Below are 16,762 nucleotides of genomic sequence, written 5' to 3' on the forward strand. Positions count from 1 at the left end.
GCAGCGTATTCTCCCTCATTTTTGTATGTTTGCGATTGCTTTATTCTTTTCACAGTTTCGTTGGAGTTTGCATACTGACATCGTCTGCCCTTCTTATCCTCAGCCCCGACACTATTTTGCTGTAGTAGTGGTTCTGATGACATATGCTCATATACAAAAGGCGGTGTTTTCTCCCTCATTTCGGTATGTTTGCGATTGCTTTCTTCTTTCTCAGTTGTGTTGGAGATTGCATACTGACATCGACTGCCCTTTTGATCCTCGGCCCCGACACTGTTTTGCTATAGTAGTTGTTCTGATGACATATACTCGTATACAAAAGGCGGTGTTTTCTCCCTCATTTCGGTATGTTTGCAGTTGCTTTATTCTTTCGCTGTTTTGTTGGAACTTGCACACTGACATCGACTGCCCTTCTTATCCTCAGCCCCAACGCTATTTTGCTATAGTAGTTGTTCTGATGGCATATCCTCGTATGCAGAAGGCGGCGTTTTCTCCCTCATTTCGGTATGTTTGCTGTTGCTTTATTCTTTCGCAGTTTTGTTGGAGTTTGCATACTGACATCGACTGCCCTTTTTATCCTCAGCCCCGACACTATTTTGCTATAGTAATGGTTCTGATGACATATCCTCGTATACAAAGGCAGCGTTTTCTCCCTCATTTCGGTATGTTTGCGATTACATTATTCTTTCGCAGTTTTCTTGGAGATTGCATACTTACATTGGCTGCCCTTTTTATCCTCAGCCCCGACACTATTTTGTTATAGTAGTGGTTCTGATGACATATCCTCGTATACAGAAGGCGGTGTTTTCTCCCTCATTTTGGGATGTTTGCAATTGCTTTATTCGTTCGCAGTTTTCTTGGAGATTGCATACTGACATTGGCTGCCCTTTTTATCCTCAGACACGACACAATTTTGCTATAGTAGTTGTTCTGATGACATATCCTCGCATACAGCAGGCGGTGTTTTCTCCCTCGTTTCGGTATGTTTTCAGTTGCTTTATTCTTTCGCAGTTTTGTGGGAGTTTACTTACTGACATCGACTGCCCTTCTTATCCTCAGCCCCGACACTATTTTGCTATAGTAGTAGTTCTGATGACATATCCTCGTATACTGAAGGCAGCGTATTCTCCCTCATTTTTGTATGTTTGCGATTGCTTTATTCTTTTCACAGTTTCGTTGGAGTTTGCATACTGACATCGTCTGCCCTTCTTATCCTCAGCCCCGACACTATTTTGCTATAGTAGTGGTTCTGATGACATATGCTCATATACAAAAGGCGGTGTTTTCTCCCTCATTTCGGTATGTTTGCGATTGCTTTCTTCTTTCTCAGTTGTGTTGGAGATTGCATACTGACATCGACTGCCCTTCTTATGCTAAGCCCCGACACTATTTTGCTATAGTAGTGGTTCTGATGACATATCCTCGTATAGAAAAGGCGGTGTTTTCTCCCTCATTTCGGTATGTTTGCGATCGCTTTCTTCTTTCGCAGTTTTGTTGGAGTTTGCATACTGACATTGGCTGCCCTTTTGATCCTCGGCCCCGACACTGTTTTGCTATAGTAGTTGTTCTGATGACATATACTCGTATACAAAAGGCGGTGTTTTCTCCCTCATTTCGGTATGTTTGCAGTTGCTTTATTCTTTCGCTGTTTTGTTGGAACTTGCACACTGACATCGACTGCCCTTCTTATCCTCAGCCCCGACACTATTTTGCTATAGTAGTGGTTCTGATGACATATCCTCGTATACAGAAGGCGGTGTTTTCTCCCTCATTTCGGTATGTTTGCGATTGCTTTATTCTTTTGCAGTTTTGTTTGAGATTGCATACTGACATCGACTGCCCTTCTTATCCTCAGCCCCGACACTATTTTGCTATAGTAATGGTTCTGATGACATATCCTCGTATACAGAAGGCGGCGTTTTCTCCCTCATTTCGGTATGTTTGCAGTTGCTTTATTCTTTCGCAGTTTTGTTGGAGTTTGCATACTGACATCGACTGCCCTTCTTATCCTCAGCCCCGACAGAATTTTGCTATAGTAGTGGTTATGATGACATATGCTCGTATACAGAAGGCGGTGTTTTCTCCCTCATTTCGGTATGTTTGCAGTTGTTTAATTATTCCGGAGTTTTGTGGGAGTTTGCATACTGACATCGACTGCCCTTCTTATCCTCAGCCCCGACACTATTTAGCTATAGTAGTGGTTCTGATGACATATCCTCATATACAGAAGGCGGTGTTTTCTCCCTCATTTGGGTATGTTTGCGATTGCTTTATTCTTTCGCAGTTTTGTTGGAGTTTGCATACTGACATCGGCTGCCCTTCTTATCCTCAACCCTGACACTATTTTGCTATTGTGGTGGTTCTGATGACATATCGTCGCATACAGAAGGCGGCGTTTTCTCCCTCATTTCGGTATGTTTGCAGTTGCTTTATTCTTTCGCATATTTGTTGGAGTTTGCATACTGACATCGGCTGCCCTTTTTATCCTCAGTCCCGACACTATTTTGCTATAGTAATGGTTCTGATGACATATCCTCCTATAGAGAAGGCGGTGTTTTCTCCCTTATTTCGGTATGTTTGCGATTACTTTATTCTTTCGCAGTTTTCTTGGAGATTGCATACTGACATTGGCTGCCCTTTTTATCCTCAGCCCCGACACTGTTTTGCTATAGTAGTTGTTCTGATGACATATCCTCGTATACAAAAGGCGGTGTTTTCTCCCTCATTTCGGTATGTTTGCAGTTGCTTTATTCTTTCGCTGTTTTGTTGGAACTTGCACACTGACATCGACTGCCCTTCTTATCCTTAGCCCCGACACTATTTTGCTATGGTAGTGGTTCTGATGACATATCCTCGTATACAGAAGGCGGTGTTTTCTCCCTCATTTCGGTATGTTTGCGATCGCTTTCTTCTTTCGCAGTTTTGTTGGAGTTTGCATACTGACATTGGCTACCCTTTTTATCCTCAGCCTCGAGACTATTTTGCTATAGTAGTTGTTCTGATGACATATCCCCGTATACACAAGGCGGCGTTTTCTCCCTCATTTTGGTATGTTTGCAGTTGCTTTATTCTTTCGCAGTTTTGTTCGAGTTTGCATACTGACATCGACTGCCCTTCTTATCCTCAGCCCCGACAGAATTTTGCCATAGTAGTGGTTATGATGACATATGCTCGTATACAGAAGGCGGTGTTTTCTCCCTCATTTCGGTATGTTTGCAGTTGTTTATTTCTTCCGGAGTTTTGTGGGAGTTTGCATACTGACATCGACTGCCCTTCTTATCCTCAGCCCCGACACTATTTAGCTATAGTAGTGGTTCTGATGACATATCCTCGTATACAGAAGGCGGCGTTTTCTCGCTCATTTCGGTATGTTTGAATTGCTTTATTCTTTCGCAGTTTTCTTGGTGTTTGCATACTGACATCGACTGGCCTTCTTATCCTCAACCCTTACACTATTTTGCTATTGTAGTGGTTCTGATTACATATCCTCGCATACAGAAGGCGGCGTTTTCTCCCTCATATCGGTATGTTTGCAGTTGCTTTATTCTTTCGCATTTTTGTTGGAGTTTGCATATTGACATTGGCTGCCCTTTTTATCCTCAGCCCCAACGCTATTTTGCTATAGTAGTTGTTCTGATGGCATATCCTCGTATGCAGAAGGCGGCGTTTTCTCCCTCATTTCGGTATGTTTGCTGTTGCTTTATTCTTTCGCAGTTTTGTTGGAGTTTGCATACTGACATCGACTGCCCTTTTTATCCTCAGCCCCGACACTATTTTGCTATAGTAATGGTTCTGATGACATATCCTCGTATACAAAGGCAGCGTTTTCTCCCTCATTTCGGTATGTTTGCGATTACTTTATTCTTTCGCAGTTTTCTTGGAGATTGCATACTCACATTGGCTGCCCTTTTTATCCTCAGCCCCGACACTATTTTGTTATAGTAATGGTTCTGATGACATATCCTCGTATACAGAAGGCGGTGTTTTCTCCCTCATTTTGGTATGTTTGCAATTGCTTTATTCGTTCGCAGTTTTCTTGGAGATTGCATACTGACATTGGCTGCCCTTTTTATCCTCAGACACGACACAATTTTGCTATAGTAGTTGTTCTGATGACATATCCTCGCATACAGCAGGCGGTGTTTTCTCCCTCGTTTCGGTATGTTTGCAGTTGCTTTATTCTTTCGCAGTTTTGTGGGAGTTTACTTACTGACATCGACTGCCCTTCTTATCCTCAGCCCCGAAACTATTTTGCTATAGTAGTAGTTCTGATGACATATCCTCGTATACTGAAGGCAGCGTATTCTCCCTCATTTTTGTATGTTTGCGATTGCTTTATTCTTTCGCAGTTGTGTTGGAGATTGCATACTGACATCGACTGCCCTTCTTATGCTAAGCCCCGACACTATTTTGCTATAGTAGTGGTTCTGATGACATATCCTCGTATAGAAAAGGCGGTGTTTTCTCCCTCATTTCGGTATGTTTGCGATCGCTTTCTTCTTTCGCAGTTTTGTTGGAGTTTGCATACTGACATTGGCTGCCCTTTTGATCCTCGGCCCCGACACTGTTTTGCGATAGTAGTTGTTCTGATGACATATACTCGTATACAAAAGGCGGTGTTTTCTCCCTCATTTCGGTATGTTTGCAGTTGCTTTATTCTTTCGCTGTTTTGTTGGAACTTGCACACTGACATCGACTGCCCTTCTTATCCTCAGCCCCGACACTATTTTGCTATAGTAGTGGTTCTGATGACATATCCTCGTATGAGAAGGCGGTGTTTTCTCCCTCATTTCGGTATGTTTGCGATTGCTTTATTCTTTTGCAGTTTTGTTTGAGATCGCATACTGACATCGACTGCCCTTCTTATCCTCAGCCCCGACACTATTTTGCTATAGTAATGGTTCTGATGACATATCCTCGTATACAGAAGGCGGCGTTTTCTCCCTCATTTCGGTATGTTTGCAGTTGCTTTATTCTTTCGCAGTTTTGTTGGAGTTTGCATACTGACATCGACTGCCCTTCTTATCCTCAGCCCCGACAGAATTTTGCCATAGTAGTGGTTATGATGACATATGCTCGTATACAGAAGGCGGTGTTTTCTCCCTCATTTCGGTATGTTTGGAGTTGTTTAATTATTCCGGAGTTTTGTGGGAGTTTGCATACTGACATCGACTGCCCTTCTTATCCTCAGCCCCGACACTATTTAGCTATAGTAGTGGTTCTGATGACATATCCTCATATACAGAAGGCGGTGTTTTCTCCCTCATTTCGTTATGTTTGCGATTGCTTTATTCTTTCGCAGTTTTGTTGGAGTTTGCATACTGACATCGACTGCCCTTTTTATCCTCAGTCCCGACACTATTTTGCTACAGTAATGGTTCTGATGACATATCCTCCTATAGAGAAGGCGGTGTTTTCTCCCTTATTTCGGTATGTTTGCGATTACTTTATTCTTTCGCAGTTTTCTTGGAGATTGCATACTGACATTGGCTGCCCTTTTTATCCTCAGCCCCGACACTGTTTTGCTATAGTAGTTGTTCTGATGACATATCCTCGTATACAAAAGGCGGTGTTTTCTCCCTCATTTCGGTATGTTTGCAGTTGCTTTATTCTTTCGCTGTTTTGTTGGAACTTGCACACTGACATCGACTGCCCTTCTTATCCTTAGCCCCGACACTATTTTGCTATAGTAGTGGTTCTGATGACATATCCTCGTATACAGAAGGCGGTGTTTTCTCCCTCATTTCGGTATGCTTGCGATTGCTTTATTCTTTTGCAGTTTTGTTGGAGATTGCGCACTGACATTGGCTGCCGTTTTTATCCTCAGCCTCGACACTATTTTGCTATAGTAGTTGTTCTGATGACATATCCCCGTATACAGAAGGCGGCGTTTTCTCCCTCATTTTGGTATGTTTGCAGTTGCTTTATTCTTTCGCAGTTTTGTGGGAGTTTGCATACTGACATCGACTGCCCTTCTTATCCTCAAACCCGACACTATTTTGCTATAGTAGTGGTTCTGATGACATATCCTCGAATAGAGAAGGCGGCGTTTTCTACCTCATTTCGGTATGTTTGCAGTTGCTTTATTCTTTCGCTGTTTTGTTGGAGTTTGCATACTGACATCGACTGCCGTTCTTATCCTCAATGCCGACACTATTTTGCTATAGTAGTGGTTCTGATGACATATCCTCGTATACGGAAGGCGGCGTTTTCTCCCTCATTTCGGTATGTTTGCAGTTGCTTTATTCTTTCGCAGTTTTGTTGGAGATTGCATACTGACATTGGCTGCCCTTTTTATCCTCAGCCCCGACACTATTTTGTTATAGTAGTGGTTCTGATGACATATCCTCGATTACAGAAGGCGGTGTTTTCTCCCTCGTTTCGGTATGTTTGCAGTTGCTTTATTCTTTCGCAGTTTTGTGGGAGTTTGCATACTGACATCGACTGCCATTCTTATCCTCAGCCCCGACACTATTTTGCTATAGTAGTGGTTCTGATGACATATGCTCATATACAAAAGGCGGTGTTTTCTCCCTCATTTCGGTATGTTTGCGATTGATTTATTCTTTCGCAGTTGTGTTGGAGATTGCATACTGACATCGACTGCCCTTCTTATGCTAAGCCCCGAAACTATTTTGCTATAGTAGTGGTTCTGATGACATATCCTCGTATAGAAAAAGCGGTGCTTTCTCCCTCATTTCGGTATGTTTGCGATTCTTTCTTCTTTCGCAGTTTTGTTGGAGTTTGCATACTGACATTGGCTGCCCTTTTGATCCTCGGCCCCGACACTGTTTTGCTATAGTAGTTGTTCTGATGACATATACTCGTATACAAAAGGCGGTGTTTTCTCCCTCATTTCGGTATGTTTGCAGTTGCTTTATTCTTTCGCAGTTTTGTGGGAGTTTGCATACTGACATCGACTGCCCTTCTTATCCTCAGCCCCGACACTATTTTGCTATAGTAATGGTTCTGATGACATATCCTCGTATACAGAAGGCGGCGTTTTCTCCCTCATTTCGGTATGTTTGCAGTTGCTTTATTCTTTCGCAGTTTTGTTGGAGTTTGCATACTGACATCGACTGCCCTTCTTATCCTCAGCGCCGACACTATTTTGCTTTAGTAGTTGTTCTGATGGCATATCCTCGTATACAGAAGGCGGCGTTCTCTCCCTCATTTCGGTGTGTTTGCAGTTGCTTTATTATTTCGCAGTTTCGTTGGAGTTTGGATGCTGACATCGACTGCCCTTTTCATCCTCAGCCCCGACACTATTTTGCTATAGTAGTTGTTCTGATGACAATAATCGCATACAGAAGGCAGCGTTTTCTCCCTCATTTTTGTATGTTTGCAATTGCTTTATTCTTTCGCAGTTTTGCTGGAGTTTGCATTCTGACATCGACTGCCCATCTTATCCTAAGCCCCGACACTATTTTGCTATAGCAGTGGTTCTGATGACATATGCTCGTATATAGAAGGCGGTGTTTTCTCCCTCATTTTGGTATGTTTGCGATTGCTTTATTCTTTCGCAGTTTTGTTGGAGATTGTATAAAGACATTGGCTGCCCTTTTTATCCTCAGCGCCGACACTATTTTGCTATAGTAGTTGTTCTGATGACATATCCTCGTATACAGAAGACAGCGGTTTCTCCCTCATTTTTGTATGTTTGCGATTGCTTTATTCTTTCGCAGTTTTGTTGGAGTTTGCATACTGACATCGACATCCCTTCTAATCCTTAGCCCCGACACTATTTTGCTACGGTAGTGGTTCTGATGACATGTCCTCGTATATAGAAGGCGGTGTTTTCACCCTCATTTCGGTATGTTGGCGATTGCTTTATTCTTTCGCAGTTTTCTTGGAGTTTGCATACTGACATTGGCTGCCCTTTTTATCCTCAGCCCCGACACTATTTTGCTATAGTAGTTGTTCTCATGACATATCCTCGTATACAGAAGGCGGTGTTTTCTCTCTCATTTCGGTATGTTTGCAGTTGCTTTATTCTTTCGCAGTTTTGTGGGAGTTTGCATACTGACATCGACTGCCCTTCTTATCCTCAAACCCGACACTATTTTGCTATAGTAGTGGTTCTGATGACATATCCTCGAATACAGAAGGCGGCGTTTTCTACCTCATTTCGGTATGTTTGCAGTTGCTTTATTCTTTCGCTGTTTTGTTAGAGATTGCATACTGACATCGACTGCCCTTCTTATGCTAAGCCCCGAAACTATTTTGCTATAGTAGTGGTTCTGATGACATATCCTCGTATAGAAAAAGCGGTGCTTTCTCCCTCATTTCGGTATGTTTGCGATTCTTTCTTCTTTCGCAGTTTTGTTGGAGTTGGCATACTGATATTGGCTGCCCTTTTTATCCTCAGCCCCGGCACTATTTTGCTATAGTAGTCGTTCTGATGACATATCCTCGTATACAGAAGGCGGCATTTTCTCCCTCATTTCGGTATGTTTGTAGTTGCTTTATCATTTCGCACTTTTGTTGGAGTTTGCATGCTGACATCGACTGCCCTTCTTATCCTCTGCCCCGACACTATTTTGCTATAGTAGTGGTTCTGATGAGATATCGTCGTATACAGAAGGCGGTGTTTTCTCCCTCATTTCGGAATGTTTGCGATTGCTTTATTCTTTCGCAGTTTTGTTGGAGATTGCATACTGACATTGGCTGCCCTTCTTATCCTCAGCCCCGACACAATTTTGCTATAGCAGTGGTTCTGATGACATATCCTCGTATACTGAAGGCAGCGTTTTCTCCCTCATTTTTGTATGTTTGCGATTGCTTTATTCTTTCGAAGATTTGTTGGAGTTTGCATACTGACATCGACTGCCCTTCTTATCCTCAGCGCCGACACTATTTTGCTTTAGTAGTTGTTCTGATGGCATATCCTCGTATACAGAAGGCGGCGTTCTCTCCCTCATTTCGGTGTGTTTGCAGTTGCTTTATTATTTCGCAGTTTCGTTGCAGTTTGGATGCTGACATCGACTGCCCTTTTCATCCTCAGCCCCGACACTATTATGCTATAGTAGTTGTTTTCATGACATATCCTCGAATACAGAAGACAGCGTTTTCTCCCTCATTTTTGTATGTTTGCGATTGCTTTATTCTTTCGCAGTTTTGTTGGAGTTTGCATACTGACATTGGCTGCCCTTTTTATCCTCGGCGCCGACACTATTTTGCTATAGTAGTTGTTCTGATGGCATATCCTCGTATACAGAAGGCGGCGTTCTCTCCCTCATTTCGGTATGTTTGTAGTTGCTTTATCATTTCGCACTTTTGTTGGAGTTTGCATGCTGACATCGACTGCCCTTCTTATCCTCTGCCCGGACACTATTTTGCTATAGTAGTGGTTCTGATGACAATAATCGCATACAGAAGGCAGTGTTTTCTCCCTCATTTTTGTATGTTTGCGATTGCTTTATTCTTTCGCAGTTTTGCTGGAGTTTGCATTCTGACATCGACTGCCCATCTTATCCTAAGCCCCGACACTATTTTGCTATAGCAGTGGTTCTGATGACATATGCTCGTATATAGAAGGCGGTGTTTTCTCCCTCATTTTGGTATGTTTGCGATTGCTTTATTCTTTCGCAGTTTTGTTGGAGATTGTATAAAGACATTGGCTGCCCTTTTTATCCTCAGCGCCGACACTATTTTGCTATAGTAGTTGTTCTGATGACATATCCTCGTATACAGAAGACAGCGGTTTCTCCCTCATTTTTGTATGTTTGCGATTGCTTTATTCTTTCGCAGTTTTGTTGGAGTTTGCATACTGACATCGACATCCCTTCTAATCCTTAGCCCCGACACTATTTTGCTACGGTAGTGGTTCTGATGACATGTCCTCGTATATAGAAGGCGGTGTTTTCACCCTCATTTCGGTATGTTGGCGATTGCTTTATTCTTTCGCAGTTTTGTTGGAGTTTGCATACTGACATTGGCTGCCCTTTTTATCCTCAGCCCCGACACTATTTTGCTATAGTAGTTGTTCTCATGACATATCCTCGAATACAGAAGGCGGTGTTTTCTCTCTCATTTCGGTATGTTTGCAGTTGCTTTATTCTTTCGCAGTTTTGTGGGAGTTTGCATACTGACATCGACTGCCCTTCTTATCCTCAAACCCGACACTATTTTGCTATAGTAGTGGTTCTGATGACATATCCTCGAATACAGAAGGCGGCGTTTTCTACCTCATTTCGGTATGTTTGCAGTTGCTTTATTCTTTCGCTGTTTTGTTGGAGATTGCATACTGACATCGACTGCCCTTCTTATGCTAAGCCCCGAAACTATTTTGCTATAGTAGTGGTTCTGATGACATATCCTCGTATAGAAAAAGCGGTGCTTTCTCCCTCATTTCGGTATGTTTGCGATTCTTTCTTCTTTCGCAGTTTTGTTGGAGTTGGCATACTGATATTGGCTGCCCTTTTTATCCTCAGCCCCGGCACTATTTTGCTATAGTAGTCGTTCTGATGACATATCCTCGTATACAGAAGGCGGCATTTTCTCCCTCATTTCGGTATGTTTGTAGTTGCTTTATCATTTCGCACTTTTGTTGGAGTTTGCATGCTGACATCGACTGCCCTTCTTATCCTCTGCCCCGACACTATTTTGCTATAGTAGTGGTTCTGATGAGATATCGTCGTATACAGAAGGCGGTGTTTTCTCCCTCATTTCGGAATGTTTGCGATTGCTTTATCCTTTCGCAGTTTTGTTGGAGATTGCATACTGACATTGGCTGCCCTTCTTATCCTCAGCCCCGACACAGTTTTGCTATAGCAGTGGTTCTGATGACATATCCTCGTATACTAAAGGCAGCGTTTTCTCCCTCATTTTTGTATGTTTGCGATTGCTTTATTCTTTCGAAGATTTGTTGGAGTTTGCATACTGACATCGACTGCCCTTCTTATCCTCAGCGCCGACACTATTTTGCTTTAGTAGTTGTTCTGATGGCATATCCTCGTATACAGAAGGCGGCGTTCTCTCCCTCATTTCGGTGTGTTTGCAGTTGCGTTATTATTTCGCAGTTTCGTTGCAGTTTGGATGCTGACATCGACTGCCCTTTTCATCCTCAGCCCCGAGACTATTATGCTATAGTAGTTGTTTTCATGACATATCCTCGAATACAGAAGACAGCGTTTTCTCCCTCATTTTTGTATGTTTGCGATTGCTTTATTCTTTCGCAGTTTTGTTGCAGTTTCCATACTGACATTGGCTGCCCTTTTTATCCTCGGCGCCGACACTATTTTGCTATAGTAGTTGTTCTGATGGCATATCCTCATATACAGAAGGCGGCGTTCTCTCCCTCATTTCGGTATGTTTGTAGTTGCTTTATCATTTCGCACTTTTGTTGGAGTTTGCATGCTGACATCGACTGCCCTTCTTATCCTCTGCCCGGACACTATTTTGCTATAGTAGTGGTTCTGATGACAATAATCGCATACAGAAGGCAGTGTTTTCTCCCTCATTTTTGTATGTTTGCGATTGCTTTATTCTTTCGCAGTTTTGCTGGAGTTTGCATTCTGACATCGACTGCCCATCTTATCCTAAGCCCCGACACTATTTTGCTATATCAGTGGTTCTGATGACATATGCTCGTATATAGAAGGCGGTGTTTTCTCCCTCATTTTGGTATGTTTGCGATTGCTTTATTCTTTCGCAGTTTTGTTGGAGATTGTATAAAGACATTGGCTGCCCTTTTTATCCTCAGCGCCGACACTATTTTGCTATAGTAGTTGTTCTGATGACATATCCTCGTATACAGAAGACAGCGGTTTCTCCCTCATTTTTGTATGTTTGCGATTGCTTTATTCTTTCGCAGTTTTGTTGGAGTTTGCATACTGACATCGACGTCCCTTCTAATCCTTACCCCCGACACTATTTTGCTATGGTAGTGGTTCTGATGACATGTCCTCGTATATAGAAGGCGGTGTTTTCACCCTCATTTCGGTATGTTGGCGATTGCTTTATTCTTTCGCAGTTTTGTTGGAGTTTGCATACTGACATTGGCTGCCCTTTTTATCCTCAGCCCCGACACTATTTTGCTATAGTAGTTGTTCTAATGACATATCCTCGTATACAGAAGACAGCGTTTTCTCCCTCATTTTTGTATGTTTGCGATTGCTTTATTCTTTCGCAGTTTTGTTGGAGTTTGCATACTGACATTGGCTGCCCTTTTTATCCTCGGCGCCGACACTATTTTGCTATAGTAGTTGTTCTGATGACATATCCTCGTATACAGAAGGCGGTGTTTTCTCCCTCGTTTCGGTATGTTTGCAGTTGCTTTATTCTTTCGCAGTTTTGTGGGAGTTTGCATACTGACATCGACTGCCATTCTTATCCTCAGCCCCGACACTATTTTGCTATAGTAGTGGTTCTGATGACATATGCTCATATACAAAAGGCGGTGTTTTCTCCCTCATTTCGGTATGTTTGCGATTGATTTATTCTTTCGCAGTTGTGTTGGAGATTGCATACTGACATCGACTGCCCTTCTTATGCTAAGCCCCGAAACTATTTTGCTATAGTAGTGGTTCTGATGACATATCCTCGTATAGAAAAACCGGTGCTTTCTCCCTCATTTCGGTATGTTTGCGATTCTTTCTTCTTTCGCAGTTTTGTTGGAGTTTGCATACTGACATTGGCTGCCCTTTTGATCCTCGGCCCCGACACTGTTTTGCTATAGTAGTTGTTCTGATGACATATACTCGTATACAAAAGGCGGTGTTTTCTCCCTCATTTCGGTATGTTTGCAGTTGCTTTGTTCTTTCGCAGTTTTGTGGGAGTTTGCATACTGACATCGACTGCCCTTCTTATCCTCAGCCCCGACACTATTTTGCTATAGTAATGGTTCTGATGACATATCCTCGTATACAGAAGGCGGCGTTTTCTCCCTCATTTCGGTATGTTTGCAGTTGCTTTATTCTTTCGCAGTTTTGTTGGAGTTTGCATACTGACATCGACTGCCCTTCTTATCCTCAGCGCCGACACTATTTTGCTTTAGTAGTTGTTCTGATGGCATATCCTCGTATACAGAAGGCGGCGTTCTCTCCCTCATTTCGGTGTGTTTGCAGTTGCTTTATTATTTCGCAGTTTCATTGGAGTTTGGATGCTGACATCGACTGCCCTTTTCATCCTCAGCCCCGACACTATTTTGCTATAGTAGTTGTTCTGATGACAATAATCGCATACAGAAGTCAGCGTTTTCTCCCTCATTTTTGTATGTTTGCAATTGCTTTATTCTTTCGCAGTTTTGCTGGAGTTTGCATTCTGACATCGACTGCCCATCTTATCCTAAGCCCCGACACTATTTTGCTATAGCAGTGGTTCTGATGACATATGCTCGTATATAGAAGGCGGTGTTTTCTCCCTCATTTTGGTATGTTTGCGATTGCTTTATTCTTTCGCAGTTTTGTTGGAGATTGTATAAAGACATTGGCTGCCCTTTTTATCCTCAGCGCCGACACTATTTTGCTATAGTAGTTGTTCTGATGACATATCCTCGTATACAGAAGACAGCGGTTTCTCCCTCATTTTTGTATGTTTGCGATTGCTTTATTCTTTCGTTAGTTTTGTTGGAGTTTGCATACTGACATCGACATCCCTTCTAATCCTTAGCCCCGACACTATTTTGCTACGGTAGTGGTTCTGATGACATGTCCTCGTATATAGAAGGCGGTGTTTTCACCCTCATTTCGGTATGTTGGCGATTGCTTTATTCTTTCGCAGTTTTGTTGGAGTTTGCATACTGACATTGGCTGCCCTTTTTATCCTCAGCCCCGACACTATTTTGCTATAGTAGTTGTTCTCATGACATATCCTCGTATACAGAAGGCGGTGTTTTCTCTCTCATTTCGGTATGTTTGCAGTTGCTTTATACTTTCGCAGTTTTGTGGGAGTTTGCATACTGACATCGACTGCCCTTCTTATCCTCAAACCCGACACTATTTTGCTATAGTAGTGGTTCTGATGACATATCCTCGAATACAGAAGGCGGCGTTTTCTACCTCATTTCGGTATGTTTGCAGTTGCTTTATTCTTTCGCTGTTTTGTTGGAGATTGCATACTGACATCGACTGCCCTTCTTATGCTAAGCCCCGAAACTATTTTGCTATAGTAGTGGTTCTGATGACATATCCTCGTATAGAAAAAGCGGTGCTTTCTCCCTCATTTCGGTATGTTTGCGATTCTTTCTTCTTTCGCAGTTTTGTTGGAGTTTGCATACTGATATTGGCTGCCCTTTTTATCCTCAGCCCCGGCACTATTTTGCTATAGTAGTCGTTCTGATGACATATCCTCGTATACAGAAGGCGGCGTTTTCTCCCTCATTTCGGTATGTTTGTAGTTGCTTTATCATTTCGCACTTTTGTTGGAGTTTGCATGCTGACATCGACTGCCCTTCTTATCCTCTGCCCCGACACTATTTTGCTATAGTAGTGGTTCTGATGAGATATCGTCGTATACAGAAGGCGGTGTTTTCTCCCTCATTTCGGAATGTTTGCGATTGCTTTATTCTTTCGCAGTTTTGTTGGAGATTGCATACTGACATTGGCTGCCCTTCTTATCCTCAGCCCCGACACAATTTTGCTATAGCAGTGGTTCTGATGACATATCCTCGTATACTGAAGGCAGCGTTTTCTCCTTCATTTTTGTATGTTTGCGATTGCTTTATTCTTTCGAAGATTTGTTGGAGTTTGCATACTGACATCGACTGCCCTTCTTATCCTCAGCGCCGACACTATTTTGCTTTAGTAGTTGTTCTGATGGCATATCCTCGTATACAGAAGGCGGCGTTCTCTCCCTCATTTCGGTGTGTTTGCAGTTGCTTTATTATTTCGCAGTTTCGTTGCAGTTTGGATGCTGACATCGACTGCCCTTTTCATCCTCAGCCCCGACACTATTATGCTATAGTAGTTGTTTTCATGACATATCCTCGAATACAGAATACAGCGTTTTCTCCCTCATTTTTGTATGTTTGCGATTGCTTTATTCTTTCGCAGTTTTGTTGGAGTTTGCATACTGACATTGGCTGCCCTTTTTATCCTCGGCGCCGACACTATTTTGCTATAGTAGTTGTTCTGATGGCATATCCTCGTATACAGAAGGCGGCGTTCTCTCCCTCATTTCGGTATGTTTGTAGTTGCTTTATCATTTCGCACTTTTGTTGGAGTTTGCATGCTGACATCGACTGCCCTTCTTATCCTCTGCCCCGACACTATTTTGCTATAGTAGTGGTTCTGATGACAATAATCGCATACAGAAGGCAGTGTTTTCTCCCTCATTTTTGTATGTTTGCGATTGCTTTATTCTTTCGCAGTTTTGCTGGAGTTTGCATTCTGACATCGACTGCCCATCTTATCCTAAGCCCCGACACTATTTTGCTATAGCAGTGGTTCTGATGACATATGCTCGTATATAGAAGGCGGTGTTTTCTCCCTCATTTTGGTATGTTTGCGATTGCTTTATTCTTTCGCAGTTTTGTTGGAGATTATATAAAGACATTGGCTGCCCTTTTTATCCTCAGCGCCGACACTATTTTGCTATAGTAGTAGTTCTGATGACATATCCTCGTATACAGAAGACAGCAGTTTCTCCCTCATTTTTGTATGTTTGCGATTGCTTTATTCTTTCGCAGTTTTGTTGGAGTTTGCATACTGACATCGACGTCCCTTCTAATCCTTACCCCCGACACTATTTTGCTATGGTAGTGGTTCTGATGACATGTCCTCGTATATAGAAGGCGGTGTTTTCACCCTCATTTCGGTATGTTGGCGATTGCTTTATTCTTTCGCAGTTTTGTTGGAGTTTGCATACTGACATTGGCTGCCCTTTTTATCCTCAGCCCCGACACTATTTTGCTATAGTAGTTGTTCTAATGACATATCCTCGTATACAGAAGACAGCGTTTTCTCCCTCATTTTTGTATGTTTGCGATTGCTTTATTCTTTCGCAGTTTTGTTGGAGTTTGCATACTGACATTGGCTGCCCTTTTTATCCTCGGCGCCGACACTATTTTGCTATAGTAGTTGTTCTGATGACATATCCTCGTATACAGAATTCGGTGTTTTCTCCCTCGTTTCGGTATGTTTGCAGTTGCTTTATTCTTTCGCAGTTTTGTGGGAGTTTGCATACTGACATCGACTGCCATTCTTATCCTCAGCCCCGACACTATTTTGCTATAGTAGTGGTTCTGATGACATATGCTCATATACAAAAGGCGGTGTTTTCTCCCTCATTTCGGTATGTTTGCGATTGATTTATTCTTTCGCAGTTGTGTTGGAGATTGCATACTGACATCGACTGCCCTTCTTATGCTAAGCCCCGAAACTATTTTGCTATAGTAGTGGTTCTGATGACATATCCTCGTATACAGAAGACAGCGGTTTCTCCCTCATTTTTGTATGTTTGCGATTGCTTTATTCTTTCGCAGTTTTGTTGGAGTTTGCATACTGACATCGACATCCCTTCTAATCCTTAGCCCCGACACTATTTTGCTACGGTAGTGGTTCTGATGACATGTCCTCGTATATAGAAGGCGGTGTTTTCACCCTCATTTCGGTATGTTGGCGATTGCTTTATTCTTTCGCAGTTTTCTTGGAGTTTGCATACTGACATTGGCTGCCCTTTTTATCCTCAGCCCCGACACTATTTTGCTATAGTAGTTGTTCTCATGACATATCCTCGTATACAGAAGGCGGTGTTTTCTCTCTCATTTCGGTATGTTTGCAGTTGCTTTATTCTTTCGCAGTTTTGTGGGAGTTTGCATACTGAC

Source organism: Dermacentor variabilis, unplaced genomic scaffold, assembly GCF_050947875.1.
Source record: "Dermacentor variabilis isolate Ectoservices unplaced genomic scaffold, ASM5094787v1 scaffold_13, whole genome shotgun sequence".
Taxonomy (NCBI): domain Eukaryota; kingdom Metazoa; phylum Arthropoda; class Arachnida; order Ixodida; family Ixodidae; genus Dermacentor; species Dermacentor variabilis.